The following is a 26,938-nucleotide window of genomic DNA, read 5'->3' as shown; positions in this document are numbered from 1 at the left end:
CAGATGCAGTCACAAGATCGAGGCTTGAGGGAATGCCACAGAAAAACCAGCAGAATTCTCCAGTGAGGGTGGGAAAGAATCTATCTATCTATCATCTATCGATCTATCTATCATCTATCGATCTATCTGTATGTCTATGACTTGTTATCCATTTAGAATTAAGGACTTCATTTGGACAGCAATTCCAACAAATACTTAAAAATATTCAAAATAAATGAAATTTAACTGTCTGGATATTTGATAGCACCGATTATTTTTAAAATTAGGTGACAATGAAGGAAATATGAGTGCTAGATATTTGTTAACATTATGAGAATCCTCTTCATGTTTATGTGTGGGAATAGTGGTGTGTGGGAAATTTCTTCAAAATAATAGTTGTCTGGGGTAGACGTGGATGGGGAATGCATTGTTCAGGAAGCTAAGCGGGAGTACCCGTGTTAAGATAATTCTTTTCATTTGAGGAGAAGTCTCTCCTCATCACCAAGGTTGCCTTGAAACTCACATGGCCCAATCGACCCCAGCCTTCTGAATACGGGCATTTATAGACATGCGCCGCCATTCTTAGCTTCATTTAAAAAAAAATCTACAAACTGATGAGAGACAGGGTAGCCTAACCAAAACAACACAGAGCAAAAATAAACAATTAGTGAAGAAAGTGTACATGCTGCCAAAACATGTGAAGGCGCCCTTTAAAAACAGAGTATCCATGGAAACGTGGTACTGTCCCTGGTAGGAGTATCACATTGACAGTTTGGCACAATTTCTCAAAGTGCAGAGCAGGCACTGCTGTAAGCCCAACTGTTTTGATCCCAGATACGTGTCTTGGAGACGTCGTCAAGTGCGTCAGCTGACATACGTGTTCACTGACACAATTTTAGTAATGACAAAACAGTAGAAGCAAAGGGGATATCCACCAGCGGAGAGGCGGCTAAGAAAAAGAAGGAAACAGAACGTGGGCCACCCATACAGCATCCTCTGCGACGGTTAAAAGGGAAGATCATGTGGGCCAGTGTAGCCAAGCCTCTGAGTGTCATTCAACAGGAAGCATGTCACAGAGTGACAAACAAACAAACAAGCTAGTTAACAAACTAGGATAAACTTGCCTAAAATGAGACATGAATAAACTTATTTACATGTATATATATTGATTCGTTTATGTGTATGTATATATGTATGTGTGTATATATGTGTGTGCATATATATGTATATATATATATACATACACATATATACTATGCAAGCGCTTTGCTGCCTTTCATAAAAATACACCCGTATTGCTTGTGGATAAAGAGCCACAGGGCAAGCTCATGCCAGTATGGACTGAGTTTTGAAAACCTGCCTTCGCTGGCTATGCAGTTCCTTGGGTGCCATAGAGTACGAATGTAGCAGCCCAGGACCATTGGCAGAGGGAAGATCAGGGCCAGGACCTGCCCCAGCTGACGCCTGCCCCACCTACTCCGGTCTCTTTAGTATACAGGTTACTCTCAAAGTTTTAAGCTACAGGAAACTCAGCTCTCCCCCTGTTCCAAGAGGTCTCTCCAACTGTGCCCTCTCAGGGCTTTAAGGCAAGTCTAATCTTAGAAACCAGCTGGTCTCATTGCTCGTTTTTAAGATTCAGAAAGCCGAGGTTGCAGCCCATAAGTGCTCAGGACATGTAACGCTTTAAAGGCGGCTCTAGCTCAGCAGCTACGCTTCTGTTGCTGTGTGACAGGGCACGCGACTTCTGAAGAGAAGAAAGTTCATTCCGATTAATAGTCAAAGAGATCTCAATCCATCGCCACAGGGGAGGCACGGACCGCTTTTCATGTGACTATCGTCGACAAGGTGGCGGAGGTCGGGGCTGGAATCACAGAGCGTGTACGCTTCAAAGCCCTGGGGGCCACTTATGCCAGCACCCCCTCGAGACTATACAACCTTCAAAATAGCTCCACAAACTCGGGAGTCCAGAGTTTTAAAACGTGAGGCTTGGAATGGCGCTGATATTCAAACCAAAACAGGATAAGAGCACACCCGGGAAGACAGCGACTTTCAGGTCTCCTGGAAAACTGCAAACGCCTGGCAGCTGGTGACAAGTCCCCACAACCAGGATAAAGACACGAGCTGCTCCAGGCTTTGGACTTCGTGGGACAGCACATCCCTCTCCCATGGTCACAGTGCTGAAGGGCCCTGCTAAATTTGGCCTCGTCCCTGCCCTGGCAGGCTGCCACACACAGCCAGGGTCTTGGATGAGTGTTTCAACAAGTGTCAAGCCCCAGGAACATGGTCTTCATCCTGTCTGATAAAGTCCAGAGTCTGACGAGCATCAGAAGGAAATACAGGTCTCACTATTTCCAACTCTAGCAGTGACGGGCTGGCCCTGTCACTGTTGCAGTCTCCCAGCTCTGTGTTTGAGAAACCATTCTGGGGTTAAAGGTAGTTCTCAGTTTGAGCAGCTTTGCTGTTCAGATTCCCCTCCCTCGGGCAGAGTGGGAAAGAAGATCAAGGTACAAGAGGCCAGAAGCCAGCCACCAAGAGATCCAGGAAAGCAAGGTTGACTGTGGCCTCCTGCGCAGCTGTGGTGGTGGCCTGGACGGCTAAAGGTGAGATCAGGGACGAGAGCCAAGAGCAAGTGCTCTGATCCGTGAGTGACTCTGCCACCCTGGGGAGGGAGGGAGAAGAGTGCGACACACGGAGACGCTCTTCCAGTGCACCCAGTTATTACGTTTGGCTTCTTGTGGCCGTGACTCATGAATCACATACAAAGTAGGAGCATGCTGGGATGAAATTTCTTGGGGAAAAAATGCAGGGAGCTGGCTCATTTGAGGTATTGTTAACAAATAAGAGCAGGTAAATTTACAGAATTTTAAAACTATGAGGCGCACTAGGTGTTTTTCCTCTGCAGTAAGTTTAAAGGCAGGAAAAAAAGGATTTAAAAAAAATCATCTATATTCCTAGCACTCCGATCCATTTTTTTGGTTTGATTTGGTTTAGTTTGGGGTTTTGTTGTTGTTGAGACAGGTGTCACTGTTGTGGTGGTCTGAACACGATTGGTCCTTATAGATTCGTAATATTGAAGGTTTGGTTATCAGGGAGTGACACTATTAGGCCACTATTGTTGGAGGAAGTGTGTCACCGGGGAGGGGGGGCCAGGAGCTGGCTTTGAGGTTTCAGATGTTCAACCCAGGCCCAGTGTCTCTCTCTTCCTGCTGCCTGCCAATCCAGATAGACTCTCAGTTCCTCTTCCAACACCATGTCTGACTGGAGGCAGCCATGCTTCTGGCCATGATAACAATGAGTTTAAACTAAACTAAGCCAACCTCAAATAAGGGCTTTCCCTTATTACAGTTGCTGTCTTTGACTAGGACAACTATATAACCCCAGCTGGCCTTGAGCTCACAATAACCCTGCTCCCTCAGCTCCCCAGTGCTGAGATTCCAAAACACCTGTCACTATATCTGGCTGCAGCTTGAACATTCAACATCGTCCTTTGCTTCCTTGATATGAGACCATGATATAAATGCTTTCTTTAATAAGTAATAGATCCCTTTTAACACTTTTATTTTACTTGCATTCAGGAAAGTAAACTAGAAAGTAGGACACATGGAATACACTAAGAATTACAAAAATAAAAAGTATTTAATGCAGTTAAGCAGCAACAGAGTCATGGATTTCTCCCCCTGCCATCATCACCTGTTTTCAGAGGAACCTGCGGCAAAAGGGGATCCTTTGAATAAAGACCGAAAGGTGCCCCATAAAAATATCAGCTCCTTTTTGAAGTTTGACTCAGCGTGTGGGATTCAGGACTTAGCAAGATGCCATGGGGAGGAGGAGGGCTGGACTTGAGGAGCGGTGACAGGAGCCAGCACGCAGGTCCCTGGACCACAAAGGGAGGGACGTTAACCTGGCTGGGTGATAAAGGATGTGCTGCCAGCCTTCCAGGAACTCTCTGCCAGCTCGGTTCAGTTACGAGCACTGGTAACTCCCCGGGCCCGGACATAAGACTCCGTACTGCCCAGTTTCTAGAATTCTGTTCCAGGCTTGTTTGATGTCTTTTAACTGAGCTGAGAGGCAACTTCGAGCTTCTCCTCTGCGGCTGCTGCCTGTGAGTGCTGAGGCCACGTTTTCCATTTCCCTTAAAACGGCTCAACATTTTTGCTGCATTACCAAGGCCGCTTTAATTTATCACTTTGTTTTAAAGAACTGCACCATCCCAAAAATAGCACAAAATTACTCACTCTGTTGGAGGGTACTGCAGCCTTACATAAGACACACAGTCTTCCACTGACTGGGCCAGGCTGGGCTCAGGCCTAGTCTTCTGGATTCTAGCCGTCACCAATGGAAGCTGCTTGGTTTTGGAGGCAAACTCTAGGTTTTAGTTTTGTTTTGAAACTGGTAGTCCAGGCTGGCCTTGAACCCAATGAGTAGCCAAGGATGACTCTTTTGCCTCTACCTCCCCAGTGCTGGGATTAGAGGCCTTTGTCAGCACAGCCAGCTGTTTGGTTTCTGTGGCTGTCTTTTGTTTTGTTTTTGTTTTAGCCACTAAAGAGCATCTGAGCAGCCAGAGAGAAGCCTGAGTCCCTCCTTGTCTATTCATGCTGTCTGTGAAAGGAGAGACAGAGCTGGCCTCGTAAGCCCTTTATCTCCTGGTCTTCCTCGAGGTCACATTAAAGACCTGTGAATTTGTTTTCCTAAGTATTGAGCTTCATACTGAGTTTCACATTTTAACTCAGTAAAGAAGCTAGTCTGGGATTTCACCGAAGACCAGAGGTCAATTTAAGAAGCGAGTTTTGTTTTTGTTTGTTTGTTTTGTTTTCGTTTCGAGAAGCACAAATGGAGTCTGTTTTCAGGACGCTTTGCTGGGATTGTCTGTGATTTGCGTGTCATCTCCCTGCTGCCTGGGCTCTTCCACTGCATCTGTGAGCTTCAGACAGCCTCACCGTGGTCTGTCGTGAGAGTTCATCAGAATATATATGAGGAGCAGGCAGGGAGATGCCCGGGCTTATTACATTTCAGTTTCCCGACTTGCTTCAGTGTTTCTCGTTACCCCTCTGGTCTCTTGTGAGAGGAAGAAGCACTCCACGTCTCATGAGAAATGCATCCCCTCCCCCAAGGTCAGAGGAACCTAGCCTGGGGTCAGCCGTTACTGAAGCCTTCAACCTTTTCTACTTTTGATGATTTTTTAAAAAATTCTATTTTAGAGGAGACCTTTGGGAGATTCTTGCAATGAAATTCTGCTAAGGGGGAAAGTCTAGCAGTTAGCGGCATTATTAAATGGCCCCAATTATACCACAGAATCTGCCATTCACAAGCCTTTTCCCTTGGGAGCTCAGAGAGTCCAGATGTTTTCCTTTATTAATCTTCATATTCCATGTAATGAGGAGGGGAACAGTGGGCTCTAAATTAGGGCTTCTTAAGCAGTCTCCATTCATAACCCCTTTCTACCTGGGAAATTTTTGAGTGACCCTGAATACACAGGTATCTAATATAGTTGTGCAAATCAAACATGCAATGATGATAAACAATAACTTTATTTTAAAGCAATTCACATATTGCTAGAAATATGAAGGCAAATTTACATACCAATGAGATAAATGTGCTTGTTTATTTTTACACAAAGAATTAAATCTTAGCTGAGTATTTATTTGATACTATGGGACAAAGAGCATATCCAACATTTTTCCAGAGTTGATTAATATTTTCATTTCTTAATCATTAATTCAAATAATGCCACTACACGTAAATACATAGTACAAAATTACTGAAGTACATTTTAGGCCATTTCCATCTTAGAAATTGTTGGAAATTCTCTCCTAATCTCAAGCCAAAATTCATTTAGCAATCTTTTTTTAATGAAATTCAAGTCAGCAGCACAAACAACAATTTTGAAAGTCAAGCATTCTAACAAAAAAACGCAATCCAAAGATGTGCTAATTTGATATGCAATCCAAAGATGTACTAATTTGATATTTAAATGCTGAGGAATGTTGGTGGAAAACATTAAAAGCCTTTGTTTCCTGTAATTAAACCATTGTTTCCATGGGAGCAGACAACTTTGTATCTATAATAAAAAGACCATAATTCATAGCACACAATAGCCCCAGATCCCAGTTGAGATACTCCAGGCAGGACTGGCTGGCGTTGCATGCCGGGACAGCGTGAACAGTACAGAGTGCGGATGCTGTGTGTCCCCAACCACCTACAGCTACGGTGAAGACCCAGAAACAGTGTGGGCACCTTCGTTTCGGCACATGCTTGGTTTTCAATTCATTTCTGGTCATTCAGGAAAATGTTTTACGACACCTACATTCAATTGTGCAGTCCCATCCGTGGGAGTCACAGTTTAAGGAGCCAGGTCTAAATGACGCTCCTGCATGACTACAGTGGCACCATGTTGATCCCTAGTTTCTCACCCCCGGGGTTCTTTCAACTCAACAGAAAGGCAGAGTTTTGGCAAGGGAACTAATTTGATATGCAATCCAAACATGTACTATTTTGATATTTAAATGCTGAGAAATAATGGTAGAAAACATTAAAAAATCGTTGTCTCCTGTGATTAAGCCATTGTATTAGAAAGAACCTGGTCAGGGTCTGAAGGTTCTGGTAGTTAGACAGTGGACCAAGTGATCTACTGTTAGGGAAGGGGGAAGGGACACGGGACAAGCAAGCGTCTTAGGAGCCCACAGATGAGCAATTGGCCCAGTGCACACCCAAAGCGCATTCCCCTACCTTCTACTGACAGATCTCTCTGACAGCCTTCACTTCAAAGACCTAATCTGCCTATCAGCCTAGTCTCATCTCCAGAAGCTGCCAAGAAGAATCTGGGTCAGTGGGAGTTTACGGTTTGCAGGAGTGGTCAGACCAGGATGTGAGCAATGATGACTGCACTCCTTAGCTTGTGACTACAGAGGATTCTCTTAGCAGAAGTCATAATGGCAGAGCTGTCTAGGCAAAGAACAAGCCTGAACCATGTCTTCTGGAAAGTGAGAAACCTTCACTGCCACCCCCCAACGCAAATGGGGGAGCCTCTCTCCCAGGCCCTAATTAGATCCCCAAGTCCCTTTGTTCAACCTACTTTAGAGAAAAAAAAATGTACTTGATCATGCAAGGCTTTTGCACATCTCCTAGGGGTTTTTGTCCTTGAAAGAAGCAAAGAATAGAACCAATACTATGGGAAGTTTGCAAGTCGGGTGGGGGCGGCATGGCAGTCACCACAGATCTCTCCCCCTCCAGATATCTGTTGGCCCCACTCAAAGAGAAAGCACTAGGAGGAGCACTCTGGAGGTCTCACCCATGATGGAGTTTAAAACTGTTTCCTCCCAGGTTGTCAGCGTGTGTCACTGCAGGAGGAGTGAGGAGGGATCCACTGTATCCATCCCCCTGCCTCCTGCTTCCTCACTGCGGGAGTCACCGTACAGAGGGGAATCTGTGGCCTACAGCCTGTCCCTCCAAAGTCTCCTTGTGACTGAGGTTGGGAGCAACAGTGTGGAGGGTGGGTAACACTCGCAGGCACTCTTCTTCACAGAGAATGTAGCCACCTTCCTCAACACAGCCCTCTCCAGCACCACCCACCTGACCTCCAAGATCATCTAGCTTCTAGATTGCAAAGGTCAGCCTCAGGCCTTGGCTCCGAGCAGCTGACTGCTGCAAACTTTCCAGAACCTTCTGTGATTTTGCCTCTCTTCTGGCGGTACTGCAGCCAGACGAAAAGTAGAACCAAACTAGCCATATCAGAGCCAAGGGAGCCCAGGCAAGGTTCAGGTGAAAACCACAGAATACAACAAAACCTCTACCAGGACCAGAGCAGTCCCCACAGATCTAGCAAAAAGGAGGGATGGGTCATTGACAGTGTCATGTGTTATCTTAATCTTTCTGAAGTGTTCTTAGTCCGTACAGCTTGCCCTATGTTCTGATATTCTCCAGGTGATTCATAACCCAATGTTATTGGCTTCAACACAGACCTAGAAGGAAATGAGATTAAAGACACACCTAGTGAACCCTGGAGGGCATGCAGCTCAGGCTTCAGGGTATGTCACTAGACAGTTGCATGCAGACCTTGACGGCAGGTACAGAGGATCCATGCTAAGTCCCTTCTCATCCCACAAGGGCAGGTATAGAGAAAGATAACCAACACGTTATGGGACATAGTTCCATAGAACTGTGGAGGAGGAGTCCTTGACCTACCATAATGATGGGATGGGGAACTTGAGGAGATTAAAAAGTGAGGTTCCAGCAGAGAGTTAGAGAAAGAGCATTTCCAACAGAGGAAGATGGTGTGCATGTGCGTGCGTGCATGCGTGTCTGTGTGTGTGTGTGTGTGTGTGTGTGTGTGTGTGTGTGTGTGTGTATTGGGCAGGAAGATGAGAAGTAGGAAGAAGACAGTGGCATGAGGAAAAGAGATTACATTAACTAACTTCTCCTTAACTCATGTTCCTTCAGAGGAAAAGAGGAAGTACATTTAGGGATGACTTTAACAGCTTAAAAATATAGAATATTATCAGAGTACTGTTTGTAGTAGCAACAATATCGACAGAAAATTCAACCTCCAAACCACATGAGTACCCATTTACAGGGAAACAGTTTAATACCGAGCATGTGTATCTATCAGGGACTAGTATACAGTCCTTAAAAAAGAAAGAGCTCTATGGGTAAACTCAGCAAAATGTATGAGAAACATTAAGTAGGAAAAGTGGGTCTCCAGATGTGGTGGCTGATGCCTGCAATACCAGTACTTAGAAGTCTGAGGTAGAAGGATCGCCACGAGCTCCAGGCCAGCCTGAGTTTTAGAGTGAGACCAGTTCAAAGGTCAAAAATGAAACGGAAAAAAAGAAAGCTGGCAAGTTATGCATGTTCCTACTTACATAAAGAAATTCGAATGTTTTGCTAAATGGCAAAAAAAGCTATTTTTATTTTTTATTTAAGACAGTCACTGGTGTAGCCCAGGCTGACCTCAAAATCATAGCCTCCTGACTCAGCCTCCCAAATGTTAGCTAAGCATGTGGCACCCTTTCCTGTTCCTGGAAAGAAAGACATGGCTCTCCAAGCCGTGCGTATAGCTCACGCCTGTAATCTATCATGAAGCAGAGCCAAGAGAGGAGCTGCATGTCCAAGGCTATCTGGCATACATTTCTAGTTCTAGACCACCCAGGGCTTCATGGTAAGAGCCTGTCTCAAATGAAAACCAAACAAGAAAGGAGGGGGAAAGAGGAAGAGGAGTAAGGGGAGTTGGGGAGAGGCAGAAAGGAGCATCTGGACACTCCTAAATCTAGAAGAAGATAAAAGAACCCAATGAGATGGGAAAGATAAGGAAAGTTAAGTGGACACTGTGAAGAGGGCACTCTGAATCTATTTTGTCCTAATGTCTCCTTCACTTGGGGTGAGGTACAGGGTTATCATGGCCTATAATCTTCCCTTTGAGTCCCCTCAGCCCTCCAGAAGAGCAGGAACTCTGAGGGCAAATGTCTCCCAGAGGAGGGCATGGCAGAGAGTCGGCAACCTGGACAGAGGCAAGCATTTCCTGGGCAACCTGGCCCCCTCAGGAACAGGACTTTTTGGTTCTCATTGTTCAACCTGCTGCTGTTCCATTTTACAAAGCAACATTTGTTTCTATTTTAAGAACAAATAGAGACCCAGAAAGATTGTGTCTGGTTTGTGTACATAGACGTGTGTGGCCATCCCAGCAGGAGAAATACCTTACAAAGTTAGCCTCCTTACAAAGAGAAACCTTGTATCTTTCCCTTTCTCTAATTATTGAAATAATGGCCCCCAAGGAATTGGAATTTCCTCAGAAATCTCATGTTAGGAGAAAGGAAAAGCTGAAGCCTGAGGCCAGCCAGAGAAGCATCTCTCAGGATATCTCACACAAACCTGGCAATCAGTCAGATCATTCTGCAAAACAGAGCAAAACAGAGGCAATGCAGGGTCAGTGATGACGGAGACTCTGCCTTGAGCAGAACTGCTTACTTATGTATAGTTCTTGCCTTCTGAGCATAAACCTCAGGTCAAATCCCTAAAACATGGACTCAGGGGTCATTAGGACTCTTTGTGACTGCATTAAATAAACCTTTCCCTGCTTCTCATTCTTACTTGAGTCTCTTGATGTCATGGGATGTGTGATCAAGCCCAGCTTGTCGACTCTGCCAGAACCCAGGCTTAGACATTCTGACATTTTATGAAGACACAAATGTGTCTGTTTCTGTCATAGCCCTCAAAACAATGGGACATCCTCATGTCCAAATTTGTCTAAATGTGAGCTTCGCCACTGGATTTAGAGGGCCCACAGCTGGAAGGATCTACCATCATTTTCACTAACCACTATGTGATAATTATTAGCTTTTCTCTCTCTCTCTCAGTATTAAGGCCTCATAAATGGGAGGCAAGAATTTTGTTGCTGACTGTGATCCTCAGATCTCAGTTTATTTTGAGACAAGGACTTATGGGTTTGTCCTGGGGGGGGTCTTAGGCCTCCTGCCTGAGACTACTAGCCAACACCAAGCCTGGCTTAGCTAATTTCTATTTTGGAAGTGACACAAAGCACAGAGTATTGTATTGTCAGTAACTATGACTTAATCACTGACAGAATCACAGAAAGTTAGCATAGTATTACAGTTGTCTCAGAGATCTCAAAATACCTGCCTTTGCCATTATTGCAGAATTATGCACTGCCATTAATAAATGGGACCTCATGAAATTGAGAAGCTTCTGTAAGGCAAAGGACACCATCATTAGGACAAAGATGTAGTCTACAGAATGGGAAAAGATGTTTACCAACTACACATCTGATAGAGGGCTAAACATCTAAAATACATAAAGAATGCAACTAGATATCAAGAAAACAAATAACCCAATTATGAAATGGGGTACAGATATAAACAGGAAACTCAAATGGCTGAGAAACACCTAAGGAGATGTTCAACATCCTTAGTCATCAGGGAAACGCAAAGCAAAACCACTTTAGATTTCATTTTACACCTGTCAGAATGGCTAAGATTAACAAAGCAAGTGGCAGCTCACACCAGCAAGGATGTGGAGAAGGGGAGCACTCATCCATTGATGGTGGAGTGCAAACTTGTGCAACGGAAATCAACGTGGCGATTCCTCAGGAAGATGATAAATTCAGCTACACCACTCTTAGGCATATACCCAAAGCTCATTTCATTCTATCACAAAGACACTTATTCAGCCATGTTCACTGTTGCTATGTTCATAATAGCCAGAAACTGGAAGCAACCTAATGTCCCTCAACAGACAAATGGATTAAGAAATGGTGATATGTGTACATAACAGAGTATTACTAGGCTGTTGAAATAATGAAATCATGAAATTCACAGGTAAATGGATGGAACTAGAAAAAGAAAGTCATCCTGAGTAACATAGATCACAAAATACAAATATGGTATGTATTACTGTATATGTGGATATTAGCCGTGAAGTCAATGATAGCCAAGCTACAATCCATAGAATACAGAGGGTAGGTCGTAAAGTAGACTATGAGGACCACATAGACCAGGGGGAGCAGATAGATCTCCCTAGGAAAGGGAAATAGAATAGATAGACATGGATGGAATGGGAGGATCATGTGGGGACAGGGAGAGAAGAGGGGAGAAAGGGAAGGAACGTAGGGAAAGACAGCTAAAACTAAGGGCCAGTTGAGGGGTAATATGGAAACCTAATACAGTAGAAGCTTCCTAAGATATAGACACATATGAAAGTAATCTAAAGAATTGCTAAATAATGGGGGTGACAAAGCCCCAACCAGGCAATTCTTGTTACAAAATGAGGTTTCCAATACCAGGATTGGATTACATCTAGTTGAACTGTTGAGTAAAGGGGTCCATGGGAATCCCAAAACAACCCTAGATGTTCCCAAGACTACAGGTTGTTCTCCACGAACTGACAGCAAGTCCCTGTTGCTGGAGACAACACCCACACAACTCATTAAACGTAGAGTAGCTGAGCTGGTGCCTACACAGAGCCTTCACCCCTTTCTCCAGCATCTTTGGTACAGGAAGATACTCTGCGTGCTGCCAAAGGAGAAATGTAAACACCAGCCTAGCTACGAACCTTTTTGATCTACAATGGCATCCTGCCTACCAGATATGCTAGGGCAATGGTAGCACCAAGTTTGTGGGAGTAACCAGCCAGTATCTGATTGGACTGAAGGCCTACTCCATGAGATCTAACCCCACTGGGTGACCAAGAACCTGACCCTAGACAGTCCAGGGACCTGGGGTAAAACCAGCAATACTGGCCTAAAAACAAATAAACAAAAGAAAATGTAGCAATAAAATGACTCTGATATTCTACTGTACTCATAGCATGAGTGTTCTACTCATACTCAGGTAAAATGAGACACTTCCTTCTGAAGCAGGTAGAAGCAAATACAGAGACTATAGCCAGATGTGCAGTGAGAGACCTGGGAACACTCAGCCATAAGTGGAATGTCTCCATCAAATTCCTCCCCTCAGGACTCAAGGAACCCCACAGAAGAGGAGGAGAAAAAAGTGTAAGAGCCAGAGGGGATGGAGGACACCAAGGAGGCGAGGCCCTCTAACTCAGCAGGATAGGAGCAGATGAACTCACAGAGGCTCAGGACACCAAGGAGGCGAGGCCCTCTAACTCAGCAGGACAGGAGCAGATGAACTCACAGAGGCTCAGACAGCTTACACAAGGGTCTGTATCAGATGGGGGTCCAAGAGCTGAAAGGAGAAGTGGACATGTATCCACATCCCTAAGCCAGACGCAACCTCCAATTGATAGCCACTTGCAAATGAAAATTTAGTTTTCTCCAAGGGGGTCTCACTGGAGAAACAAACTACTCTTAGGGTAGGCTCTGTGCTCAGCAGAAAATGAACTCAAGGCACCTTTGGAGTCTCCTTGTTTCCCTGTCTCATAGTGTCATACCAGGACTCTTCCTTTTAAAAAATTCCATCTTTATTTTATTTGTGTTTTCTTTTTACCCTACCGGTCCTTTGTGCCTATACTATGACTTCTAGTGTAGTATTTTCATGGGATTTCTGAGTGTTCGAATGAGTGGACCTCTGTTGTTTGTGTTTTCTCTTGGTCTTTTCATTCTGAAGGTTTGTTTTGTCCAATTTTGACGTGTTAGTTTTTGTTTTGTCTTATTATTATCCCATAGAAGCCCATTGCTTTCGTTCTTCCCTTCTTTTTGGTTCTTCAAGACCAGGTTTCTCTGTGTGGCAGCCCGGGCTGTCCTTGAGCACATTTTGTAGACCAGGCTGGCCTCAGACTCACATGTGTCTGCCTGCCTCTGCCACCCCAGTGCTGGGATTCAAGGCCACCACCTGGCTGCCCATTTGTTTTCTAATGAGAGATGGAAAAGGAATGGATCAGGATGGGAGGCCTCAAGCGTGGACCAGGCTGAGGTGCCTATTAACACATCAAAGCAGACACTTGTTACCCGGGTCTCCCAGCATCCCTCAGTCCCTACCTGTTACAGGGTCCTCCACCCCTACCCTGAACTCTGCAGCCCAGGGGCTGGGCTGCCCCTCCCCCAACTGCCCTTCCCTGTATAACCCAGTGGTTTTTCTCCCATTTTGGTATCCTGTCCGGTGTCTTGGCCAGGCCGCCCCTCTGGTTCAGCGGTTCCTCTCTTGCTCTGCCTACCCTCACCGGGCCTGGCCCAGTCTGGCCACACCCCCTCTGGACCCTTCCAGTTGCCTTTAGGTGTATTCTCCCCCATAGCTACAACAGACCGGTTCCTCCACCATGCCCAGGAGCAGCCACGCCCTCCTCTGTATTTCTTTAGTCGTTTGTGTTTCATGCTGCAAGGAGCAGAGGAAGGGAAAACTATAATCAAGATATATTTTGTCAGAAAAAAATCATCTTATCTGCAATAAAAGGAAAATGAACAAATAGAACACACCCATATGTAATTAGCATAAGAAATAGTCATTATCGCATATATACGATATTTCAGTAAGAGTGCTCTAATATACTTAGATTATAATCTGGTGTATTCTTTTGCTGCTATATAGAGACCAGGTACATAAACTTCACCAGACCCATGCCTGACTGATCACAATTATCTCGAAACTTGGGTTGGAGGTGCATGTCTTCAATCCCAGGGAGTTTGAGGCCAGCCTGGTCTACAATAGTGAGTTCTAGTCCAGTCATGGTTTCATAGTGAGATGAAAGGAAGGAACTAAGGAAGGAAGGAAGGAAGGAAGGAAGGAAAGAAGGAAGAACCTACCTCTACATGGGGTTAGAAGTCAAGAGTGTGTAATCCTACCTTGAGAAGGCTGAGGCAGTACAATTCCAAATTTGAAGCTACCTTGGGATACTGAATAAGAACCCTGCCTGATAATAAACAATGCGCACACACACACACACACACACACACACACTCACACACACACACACACACACACACACACACACACACACACACGGAGTAAACCGTAGCTCCTGGCCTGCGGTATCACCGTCTCTTTATTTACACATTCCTGAGGCTCAGCCTCCAGCTCACCGAACACTCCTAAGCAAATAGTCTGAGGAGCACACCACATCTGTGTAAACACGGTCCAGCCCCGGTGTCAGGTCGCCCATCTGCACAGCTGCTTGAAGTTAATGGCACCAGAAAGGTCAGATACCCTGAGTAGCCAAAGGAAGACAAGTGGGCGTCTTTGGAGTTACAGTCCGTCCTTTTCGACTTCCTTATCTTGCTTTCTTTTCCAGGTAAATGCAGCCAGCAAAGGCTGTGGAAATAGAATAAATTAGAAGCCCCCCCCCAAGCTGTTAGTTTCATTTTCATGTTGGGTGTTAGGGTGTGACTTAAGTGCTCAGCAGCGTGGTTAGGAGCTAAGGCTTCTAGGAAAGGTCGGGGTCCAGACAGGGTTTTCCCCTCCATCTGATCCATTCACCCTAGCGCTGGGAGGGGCGGGCCTCTGCACCACCAGTTACAAGGGTGAGGGAGAAGAGGCTGCGAGGGCCTGCTGGTCTGTGCTAGGGAAGACGGACATGGCTATGAGCATGCCTTATAATTATCCAGAGTCCAACTGGTGCCGACAGCCACCTTTAGTAGACCCAGATAAAAATGCATTCCCGAGCATTCCTTCCACATGCCGTGTGTGCTGAATACGAAAGGAAACCTCAGTCCCTCTCATTAGGTTCACAAAGAAAAAAAAAAATTAAATCCTTTAAAAGCTGATAACGAATGCACAAAGCCAAAGCGCAGTGCAACGTTCTGGAAGACTGTTGGGGATGCCGAAGCTGTTACAGCAGCAAGGACGGAAACACATTTACTCGAAGCAACTGATTTGATCACAGGATGCGGGATCCACAGGCTTTGACCTCATGACTTCAGCTCAGAAACACTTCTCCTTGTAGCGCCTACTGACTTAGCTCCTTTGAAGACGATTGGGGTTGGGGGGGGGCACTGCGTGTTGGGGGAGGGGTAGGCGTGCCCCGAGGGTGCCTACTGATGCTTCCGCTATTTCTGAGTAGCGGCCAGGAAAGAGCTTTTCTTCAGCCCTGTTTCCAGATGAGGCAACTGAGGCTCTTAACTGATCTCAGTGTTATCAGTCCGCTCTTTTGAGTACAGTGCATTGCTGGTTAGCATTCTGCGTGCCTATGTCATAGCCTCCTAAAGATAGCCAGTCTTTTTTTTTTTTTTCATTTTTTAAATTTAAATTAGAAACAAGCTTGTTTTACATGTCAATCCCAGTCTCTCTCCCTCCCCTCCTCCCCTGGCCCCCACTGACCCCCTATCCCATCCTCTTTCTGCTCCCCAGGGAGGGTGAGGCCTTCCATGGGGGATCTTCAAAGTCTGTCATATCATTTGGAGCAGGGCCTAGGCTCTCCCACGTGTGTCTATGCTGAGGGAGCATCCTTTCATAGAGAATGGGCTCCCAAAGTTCTTCCATTTGTGTAATAGGGATAAATACTGATCCATTATCAGAAGCCCCACAGATTACCCAGACCTCCTAACTGACACCCACTTTCAGGCCTCTGCATCAGTCCTATGTTGGCCTCCCATCCATCAGTCTGGGGCCCATGAGCTCCCCTTGTTCAGGTCAGCTGTTTCTGTGGGTTTCACCAGCCTGCTCTTGATCCCTTTGCTCCTCCCTCCTCCCTCCCTGTCACTGATTCCAGGAGTTCAATTCAGTGTTAACTCTGAGTATCTGCTTCTGCTTCCATCAGCCACTGGATGAAGGCTCTAGGATGGCATATAAAATAGTCATCAATCTTAAGGTAGCCTCTCGACTATTGCTTAGATTGTTAGTTGGGATCATCCTAGTAGATCTCTGGACATTTTCCTAGTGCCAGATTTCTCTTTCAACCTATAATGGCTCCCTCTATTAACGTGTCTCTTTTCTTGCTCTCCTCTATTCTTTCCCTGACTCAAACTTCCTGCTCCCTCATGTCTTCCTCTCCCCTCCTCTTCTCTCCTCTTTCTTCTAACTCCCTGTCTCCTAGCTAGCCTTTTTTTTTAAAGGACAAGAAAATAAACCAATAGTCCTTTAAGATTAAAAGCCAGCTCCTGTACCTGGCCGCTGCTCCCCAGGGCCAGGAGAGAAGAGGCAACTCCTGCTCTCTTATCTCCCGCATGTGTCCCCAGAAATGAAAGACTCTGCTTAGCTTGGCTGCTTGCACTTCATCCTGGAGTTTCGCCTAGTGCACTCCTCAGACAAAACTGTGCTCGTATGGGTGTTTTAAGATGTGGTCTCACTCTGTAGTCCAGGATAGCCCCATTCATGGTCCTCCAGCCGTAGCACCCTTCTAAGTACACCTCACCAGACATCCTGGTTATGAAATAAATGAGTCTTTCTATGTATTCATTATTGACTGATTGGGAGTAATACTGTGATACAGGTTCAAACACACAGGAAAAGAAGTGGGATGGGTTTGGGAGACTGCCTAGAACTGAACAATTAAGATAACAGCACATCACACAAACTCACTCTTCCTAATGATCTTCTGACAATGGTGCTTGGAACCCTGGTCCCTCCTTCCCCAGTCCCACTCTCTGATCTCTCTTACCAGAACTGTGACCCTGGGCTGTCTCCACATTAGCCAATGTGTGTAATGCTGGTACAACAACCTGACTGAGGCAGTTTAAGAGAGGAGGGTTTGTTTTGACTCACAGTTCAGCGTACCGTCCATATGGCAGGGCATGATAAGGGTCTTCGCATTCTGTACTGTAAGAATTCATTTGCACTCTGTTCTGTGGGAAGGGATCTATGCCTACACACTGCTGATGGTTTGTTTGCACTGGGTTAATAACCGCCAGTCTAGATCTCTTCAAAAGGATTGATTGGCTCAAGAGGAATGATGTTTGCAAACCCTCCCCCATCTCTGGAGAGGAGCCAAGAAGGAGAAAAATACCAATACCATAAATTTCAGTGACAAGTTGACCACCTGACCAGAGGGTAGAGATAGGCCTGGGGACTGGTTGGTACCCTTAGTTTCTCCTTCCTATATAATCTGCTAATGGAGGGTGAGATAGAAGCCGGGTCTTTAGGACACCGACCACTGTCTTCTCAGATTACTGGTTCTCGAATAAAACTCAGCTTGCAGGGTTCAGTTCCTGGTTTTGGCTTAGGTAACGGGAATCAGGGCCACTTACACATCCCAGCAGGGAAGACACGGCAGCTGCAGCAGAAACAGAGGGTCAGAACGCTGTGTGCTGGGCTCCCTTTCTCCTTTAATCATTTAATTTCTAATTTCCCTTTTTAATAGCAGGACTAGAGACAACTCATTAAGAAATGCATACACTACCCAGGGTGGAAGTTGGCTAGTGAGTTCTGATCCTTCATGAGCTCATTGTATAGCAGCCTCTTCTCCTGAATTTGTTTATTACAGCCTGCTGGCACAGGCTCTATTACATGCATACTAACATGAGGAACGGTTTCCTGGCTCTGACAGCTGGCTTCTTTTACATGTTAATTTTGATGCCCCTTTCTCTAGTCCCTACTAACCTGGTGGCTGTGGTTCCAGACATCTTTTATGAGAGCTAAAAGGTGGAGGTCTTCCATCCTGGTGACAAGGGATATAGTGTCCGCTCTAGAGGGACCATAAGAGTCTCCGATTCACCTATAGGTTGGACAGGGACCTTTGGCTTCTCTGTGTTAGGAACTGCTACATCCCTGCATCATAAGGAGTTTAGCTGGAAATTGTGACATTTCTTAGAAGACACACATTTTGTAAGATTAAAACATCAATTTTAAGCAAGTCACGATTATGTTAACTGATGACCGGGAAAGGAGAGAGTCAGGAAATCCACAGCCATGCTTTTCCCAAGAGAGTCATTCTTTATAGTTTACTGCCCAGGGTGGGATCCTTTGGGCTGTTGACAAAAACTTACTGATGGTTGTATACCCAGAAAGTGGGTGAGATACAAAACAAACAAACAACTTGCTTAAGAAGGAATTCAGTGATGGGAAAGGTAGAAAGGAAGATAGCGTGAGATTATAACCATGGAGTTACAATGTCGGGAGAAACAGAAGGCAAAGTGAATCATGCAGTCAGGTACAGCTCCATAAGGTATGTTTGGAAGTGAAATTTATCTTTGTATTACTTTTGGGATGGCTGGGGTCATCCTAACTGGCACATAGGAGCCTATGCTCAGGGTTCAATGAAGAGTCCTCTAGGCCTGAAGTATTGTCTGCCCTTTCCTTTTAAAGGTCTAGACTACTTCTTTACAGTTTTGTATTATTCCCAGTCATTTTGTTATCAGGCTTTGCTCCCTGCTGGGTGTTAAAGACCATGCAGTTGGCAACAAATAAACAATGACAGCAACAAAATCCCCAAGCTGACCATGAAACTTCTTGGAGTTACCGTAAAGACTTTGGATAAGCTCCCGGGCTCCTTTAGTCCTCCACCATCGTGCCAGCCTCTGTGATGGCCAGCGTCGTGCTGACCATGCAGCTTCCCTTGGAAGCACTGAGGATAGCCTCCTCTTTGGAGAACACATGCTGTTACAATCCAAGTGGAACTCCTGGTCTCATTCTAGATACTCAAGGGGACAGCTTCACCTTTGTACATTCAGTATGAGGTTGACTGGGAATCTCCCACTGACACCTTTGTTTCCTGAAGGCTTACTCCTTCTGTACCTAACTAGTTGACAATTTTCTGTTTATCATGAATTGTGGTGAATTTTATCAAATACTTTTTTGTGTTTATTGAGATGATGGCAGAAGTTTTATCCTTCTGGGCAATGTGTTGCATCCACATTAGGCACCTGCAACTCCAGTTTCAGGGAATGCAATAAACTCATGCAGGCACACACACACACACACACACACACACACACACACACACACACAAATAAGAACAAATAAAATAAATCCATTCTTAAGAGAATAGGATAAAGTTGGCCATACAGATTGAGTGTGTGAAGACTGTGTCTTTTCATTTCATATTTTTGGACTCATTTGAGAATTCGGTCTTTACTTCACCTTTAAATATTTGACAGAATTCACAGTCAGGCTATTACCCTTTACCCCTGAGACCTTTTTCTGTGACCTCACAGCTCATTTTCAGGGGGTTACGTGTGTCCAGGACTTCCCATTTCTCCTAGGTTTCCAGTTCGTTGTTGAGCAACTTTTCATAATGACCCTGAGCAATCCTTTGTATTTCTGTGATATGTGTTATAATATCGATCTCACTTATCCATGCAGTATCTCTGATTTTATTGATTTGGGTTTCCTTTTCTTGTCTAAACCAGCTAGATACTTGTTGATTTTGTTTATATTTCCAAAAACCCAGCCCCTCCCTCATTTTCTTAATCTGTTGTGTGGGCTCATTTTTAGCCCCCATTTCATTTCTTTCTTCTCTAATGTATGTTATTTCTTTGTCTTGAGTTGCATCAGTAGATTATTAATTTAAATTTTTGTATAGGTGTTTTTTCATATAAACTTCCCTCTTGGCATTGATATCTGTACCTTGTGAATTGGGCTCAGTGTGTGTGTGTGTGTGTGTGTGTGTGTGTGTGTGTGTGTGTGTGTGTGCTGTAGCTTTGGTATGCGTTTCCATTTCTATTTGTTTAAAGAAAAATTTAAGATTTCCTTTAAATTTTTTCATTGACCTATTGATGTCCTGGAACGCATTGGTTACTCAATTTCTCAAGTTCTTCTAGTTTATTTCTAGTTTTATTCCACTGTGGTCAGGGGAGACACATAATACGATTTCATTCAAAACATTTTTTGAGACATTTCCTTGTGGCTTATCATAGTTTATCCAGAATGTTCCATGTGCTGATAAAAAGAATTTGTATTCTGCTGATGGTGGGGGAGGGGATTTATTGCAAACACCTGGTAGGTCCATTTGGTCTGTCACATAGTTTAACGTCAATGCTACTTACGTGATATGTTTGGGAATGTGGGGATGATCTGTCCATTAAATAAAATGGATATTGAAGTCTCTAAATATCATTATGTTAAGTGTCTCTTCCTTTAGTAAAGAAGTATTTGCTTCATGTAATTGTGCGATCTGATATAAAGTGCATGCGTATTTGTAATTGTTATTTCTTCTTCTAACGTTGACCCTCTTATCATTTTACAGGGACCTTTCTTTGTGTTTTTGTAATATTTTTGATACATCTATTTTATCTAAGTGTAGCTATTTCTGTTCACTTTTGTTTTATGTTTGTGTGAAATATCTCTTCCCATTTCTTCACTTTTAGTCGGTGTTATTGTCAATGAGACTTTTGCAGGCAATGCATTTCTGATTCCCATTATTTTTATTTTAGGTGGCTTTCTTTTTTTTTTCTTTCCTTTTTTAGATGAACTCTGGACTCACTTGAACTCTGCTTCTTGAGTGTTGTGACTACAGTATTATGCCACCATACTATCTTGGGTCTCTTTAAAGAAAAGAAAACAATACAATATAATACAATACAATACATAAATGGACTTAATCCAGCCACTGTAAAGTGGGTTTTATTTGCTCGTTTGTGGGTTTATTGTATTTGAAGACAGGGTCTCAATATGCATGGCTCGATGCCTGTGAACTCCATGTAGACAATGCTGCCTTGAAGCTCGCAGAAATCTGCCTGCCTCTATCTACCCCCTGAGTGTTAGGACTAAAGAGGTGTACCACAATTCCAATCTCCTGTCTAAAGCACTTAAATGAAGAATTTAAGTCTATTAACATGAAGATTATATTGATATATAAGGACTTACTCCTGCCGTTATTTTTTTTTCTGGCTGTTTTGTGTGTCCTCTGTTGCTAGCTCCTTTCCTTGTTGGTTATCTTTGAGGCTTGATGTTTTTCTGTAAAGATAATGCTTGACATACATGCTACACTTGGGAGTACCATGCTTTTCTGTGTTGCCATTATTGTAGTTTGTTGGGGAAGTCCTGTGTATATGTCAATAAAGCACTGTTGGCCAATAGGGAAGCAAGATAGGTGGGACTAAGAATCGAGGAGGACTCTGGGTAGGAGAAACACAGGAAGTCAAGATGTAATCGCCATAGGGATAAGAAGCCTGGAAACTTCTCTGGTAAGAGAAATACTTAGATTAACAATTATGGGATAAATACTTAAGTCAGAGCTAGCCAGTAAGAAACAAGCAAGGCCAACAGCTTCATAATTAATACAGCCTCCTGTGTGTTTATTTAGGACTGACGCGGCTCTGGAACCAGGCTGGCAGGAAGACTTCTCTTTACAGTAGTTGTCTTCTTTTAACTTCTAGATGTAGTAGCTGTCCTTTAAGCATTTCTGGTAAGGCCAGAGGACCAACAGTGGTAATGGATTCTCTCTATTTTTGTTTATCTCCCAAAGACTTTATTCATCCATCATTTCTGAAGGAATGGTGCTCTGACTAGTTTTTATGCCAACTTGACATAAGCTAGAGTCATTTTGGAAGAGGGAACCTCGTGGAGAAAATATCCCCACCAGATTGACTTGTGGGCAAGATTGTGGTACATTTTCTTGAGTGATGGTTTACTAGGCAAGACCCAGCCCACTGTGATTGGTGCCATCCCTGGGCTAGTGGTTCTGAGTGCTCTAAGAAAGTATGTTAAACAAGCCACTCAGGAGCAAGCCAGTAAGCCACAGTCCTCTATGGCCGCTTCAGCTCCTGCTTCCAGGTCCGTGGCCTGTTTGAGTTCCTGCCCCGACTCCCACCAGTAATGGACTGTGATGCAGAGCTAAAATGGACTCTTCCTTCCCGAGTTGCTTTTGGTTCTGGTGCTTTATCACAGCTATAAACCCTAACTAAGACAGATAGTGCATTTTCCTCTCCTGGAGGCCATGTCTCAGTCGCCTATTTTCACGAAGCTGTGATACTGCCCCATTAACTGGGGTATAGCCCTCTCAGACAAGGCATATTTGCTAATGGCTTTAGCAACAGTGTTGTATGCCTGGAATTGAAGGTCAGGTGCCCATTGGTTTCCATAAGTGCACAGGTGTGAGCTCATTAGTCAAGCACCAACTACAAATCAGTATGCAATAGAGGGGACAAAGGGCCCATCAGCCATCGATCACTTAGACATGAAGGCCATATGGCAGTCTGGACGAGCACACACAGCTGCAAGAACAGGGCGCCTTCTTCTACCTCTGTGGCTTGGGGTTGGTGTTGTCTCAAAACTTCACCACACAGCAGGATGGGCAGAGGAGAATGGAGTACAGATTGTCTCTTTCCACAGCCTGCAATAGTGCACACTCCTCAGCAACTTCCCAAACCAGGCTTGGGGCCTGAAAGGACAATGGCATCCTCAATGGGAGAATGGTGGCATTGAAGGAGGCTACCAGAGACCCTCTGTCTACCTTTTTCCTCTCACAGAAAGTGGTGATGATGATGAACCCTTGTTTTCGTGATTCGGGGGAAGTTCTTGAAAGAAAAGATACCTAAGTCAAAGTCTTACTGAGCATTGTGGTGCAAATCCACAGTCTCGCCATTCGGGAAGTGGGAGCTGGAGGATCACTGCCAATTTGAGGCTAGCCTGAGCTACCTATCCATCGACACCAGCAGTATGAGACTCTGACTCAATCCCTTCCCCTGCCTCAAACAAAAATCAATAAATATGAGTGGATAAATAAGTAAATAAATAAAGATTTAAAGAAACATAGTATAGAACAAGGGAGAGGGGTGAGGGAAAGTTTCGAAACAGGAAAAACAAATCCACTCACACCTGCAATGCCAGCCCTCAGGAAGCCCAAAAAGGAGGGCAATGAGTTCGAGGAGAAGCTGGACAGCACAGTCTGAAGATATCCGAGGCTACATAATGAGCTCTTGTATCACAAAAAATAAATAAATAAAATAAACAGAATTGTAGATATGGCTCAGAAATTTAAGATCTCTTGTAGAAGACCAAGGTTTGCTTCCCAGAAGCCACATGGCAATGAATGTGTAACTCTAGTGTCAGGAAATCTAAGGAGTCTAACACTGTCTTCTGGCTTTTGCTGTCGCTACACACAGGTGGTGCATGTACATACATGCAGGCAAAACACTCATACACATACAATCAAGGTAAGATAATTCTTTAAAAACAAGCAAACAGGGCAAGGAGGCAAAGAAGTGGATTTAAGTCAGTGAGAGAGAATGGCAGGGTGATGTGGGCATAAAAAAGGCAGTGAGGTTAAGGTTGGAGTCTTAGTTAGGGCTCTATTGCTGTGAAGAGATGCCGTGACCATGGCAGCTCTTTTAAAGGGAAATAGTTGATTGGGGCTGCTTTGCAATTAGGAGGTTTAGTCCATTATCATCATGGCGGGAAGCATGGTGGTGTACGGGCAGATGTGGTGCTGCAGAAGGAGCCTGAAGCTTCTACATTTGAGTCCCGAGGCAGCAGGAAGAGAAAGACCCTGGGCCTGGCTTGAGGTTTTGAAACCCCAAAACCCACCTGCAGTGACACACTTCCTCCAACAAAGTCAAACCCACTTCAGTAAGTCCGTACCTTCCAATATTGCCACTCCCTGGTGACCAGGCACTCAAGCACATGAGTCTGTGGGGCCAGCCCTATTGAGACCACAGCATTCCACTCTCTGGCCCCTGTATCATATTGCGGAAACTCACTCACTCCAACTTCAGGAGTCCTTAGTGCATGTCTCATCCCTGTCTAAAAGTCCAAAGTCTCCTATGACACCCATGGCCATCTCTCTCTCTTTTCCTCCTTCCTAATTTATTCTGTGCATCTTTTACATCATGAATCTTGATCCCGTTCACTTCCCCCATCCCTTGACAACTGCCCTCTGCCCCTGCACCCTCCACCAAAATAAAACAAGCTTAAAGGAAAAAAATAAAATAAATCTTGCCATGGAAGCTGCGGTGTGACACAGTGGGTCATGCAGTACCCCGTTGTGTGACAGTTCTTTGTTGTTGATAAGGAATAAGAAGCGAGCCACGGTTTATCTTCGGGTGGATCCTTGAGCTGGAGGAGTAAGGCACGGATGAGGTTCAGCTCCACCCCGCCTTTAAAGGACCTGACTTGTCTTTCACTCTTACTCTCCTTTCCCGGCCCTGTCACTTCCGTTACAGGCGCCATCGCTTACGCGGTCCTCCTCTAGCTGCATTGAGGGGCATCGTAGAAGACATTCAGTTATCTAGACCTGGTTTTTTTTCCAATTTTTTTATTGATAAAGAATAACCAGCTAAACACTTCGGTAACCCCGTTTGTCCACAATCTTTACTTGCAAGTGTTCATTGCAAAGAGTCATTGCTCTGGTTCGAGGCCTCTGGTTTCTGCTACACAATCAATGTTGTGTCCTCATTGGGGCTCCTCTTGGGTATCCTGTTGCTGCCCCGTGTTGTGGAGATCTGCAGCTTTTGGTCTGTGGTTCAGGTCCCTTCACGTGCTCTAGTAGATCATGGACGGGGTGGATGTTGGGATGGGCTAAGTCATAACCCTGGTTCTGGACCTGGGCAGCTGCAGGGTTGGTCAGCCCACCAGTTCTCCCCTGTCCTCATCATGGGGAGGTGAGCTCCCCATCATTGCCCTGGCCAATTCACCTCTTCCAGCAATGAGGTAGGGGTGTGTCCAGTTCTCTTGCTTTCCCATCCTCAGAATCAGCTCTGTTATACCTATACCATTAGGGTCAGCTCTATTGTGTTGCCATAGCAATCTCTTAACTATAATTCCCTATAAAATCAAAACGCAGATCACATACTTCCCACATACAATGGCACGGGATATATATTACCATTCCAAAAAGGAGTAATATTGGACCAAGGTAAGGACACATTGGACCATATCAAGACTGAAAACCAGCTGGGCAAACTCCAAACTCTACATCTCCATGTCTGACATCAAAGTACTCACCAGGCCTCTAACTCCTGCATTATTGACTGCAGCACACTTCTTTTTCTTGCGCTGGTTCCACTCCCTTCTAGTAGCTCTCCTCAGCAGGTATCCTGCAACCCTGGCATCTCCAACATCTGGGGTCTTCGACGCAATCACAGCTTCACACAGTGGCCTATCTAGGCCTCCATTCAGGAATACCCCTGACACATGCCCGGCCTCAGCGGCTTTCCTTGGTCATGAAGGGAAATTCCATAACCCCTTTCTTGTATCATTGATATCAAAGCCAGAACCACACGGCTGAAGCTGCCACGTTCTGCTGCATGCTGGAGCTGGAACATGGCCCCTTTGTTCAAATATGTTTCAACAGCTTTCTGGTTTTGATGGTTCCCTTCACTGTCTAAACTTTAGTGTCTTAGAATTCAATCTGTAAACTAGGCTGGACTTGAACTCAGAGATCCACCAGCCTTTGCCTCCAGAGTGCTGGATTTAACGATGCACATCAACACACCTGGCCCTAAGCTTTTCGTTTTAGTTCCTTTTCATAAGTTGGAAGCTTAGCTGGGTGGGGGTCTTGCCCTGAGGTCACCAATTCTGTCTTAGGGTTTCTCTTGCTTTGAAGAGACACCGTGACGACAGCAGTTCTGAAACTGTAAACCAGCCCCGATTAGATGGCTTAGTCTATTACCGTCATGACCAGTGTGTACAGCCAGACGTGGTGCTGGGGAAGGAGCTGCTACATGTTGATATCAGTCAACAGGAAGTAGACTATGACGCTAAGTGAAGCTTGAGCAAAAGAGACTTCAATGCCTGACTCAAGGTGACCCGTTTCCTCCACCTTCTTCTATACCTACTCCAACAAGGCCACACCTCCTAATAGTGCCACTCCTTTTGGGGGTCATTTTCTTCCAAACCACCACAATTCCCTTTATTCCACTTAACACGAGTCTTTCCTTTTGATCTGCCCACACTCCCTGGGTGCCCCTTTTCTCCTCAAACTGTACATTCTGTATTTTTCCTTGCTCAGCTTGCTCTTTTTCATTATAGGTCTGGTCACTAATAACCACACAAATACAGTCCATACTAGGCTGTTTTGAAATCCCCTCTGCCAACACAATTCATCCAAAAACTCTTCAGTTTAGCCTCAGACAGACTTTTTGGACAAGCTAAAAAGCAGCCACACTCTTTGCCAAAAATCACAAGAATGGTCTCTAGGCCGCGCGCACATATTCTCCTTCCCTCTGAAACCCCTTGAGCCAGACCCCCACCGCTCAAATAGGTCTCAGCACCACTGTCTTCCATGTTCCTATGAGGGTGGCCCATTAAACCCCTCCTAAAAGGTCCAATCACTTTTTTAGTTCAAAGTCCCAAGGTGTTCCAGATTCTTCCAAACAAAAACATTGTCTGGCCTATCACAGTAACACTCCAGTCTCTGGTCTGAATGGGAATGGGTTCCATAGAATGTTGGTGCATGTTGGTCCATAGGAAGTGGTACTGTAGGGGGTGTCATCTTGTTGAAGTTGGCGTGGCCTTGTTGGAGGCAGTGTGTCACCATGAGTGGGCTTGGAGGTTTTCAGATGCTCAAGCCAGGCCTAGCGTCTCTCTCTTCTTGCTGCCTCCGGATCCAGACGTAGAACCCTCAAGCTTCTTTTCAAGCGCCGTGTGCCTGCACACTGTCATGCCTTCTGCCATGATGATAATGAGCTGCACCTCAGAGTTGTAAGTCAACTCCAAATAATTGATTTTCTGTATAAGAGTTGTGA

At 44.9% G+C, this 26,938-nt stretch overlaps 1 long non-coding RNA gene across 4 annotated transcripts in view; it reads left to right on the top strand.

Moving 5' to 3' along the window:
• LOC106021763 overlaps positions 1-26,938 on the top strand; it is a 106,373-nt gene that overhangs the window by 1,243 nt on the left and 78,192 nt on the right. The gene's annotated exons all lie outside the window — the stretch shown is intronic.

Source organism: Mesocricetus auratus, unplaced genomic scaffold (genome assembly GCF_017639785.1).
Source record: "Mesocricetus auratus isolate SY011 unplaced genomic scaffold, BCM_Maur_2.0 Super-Scaffold_100011, whole genome shotgun sequence".
Lineage (NCBI taxonomy): Eukaryota > Metazoa > Chordata > Mammalia > Rodentia > Cricetidae > Mesocricetus > Mesocricetus auratus.
This window is presented reverse-complemented; position numbering and strand designations above follow the sequence as displayed.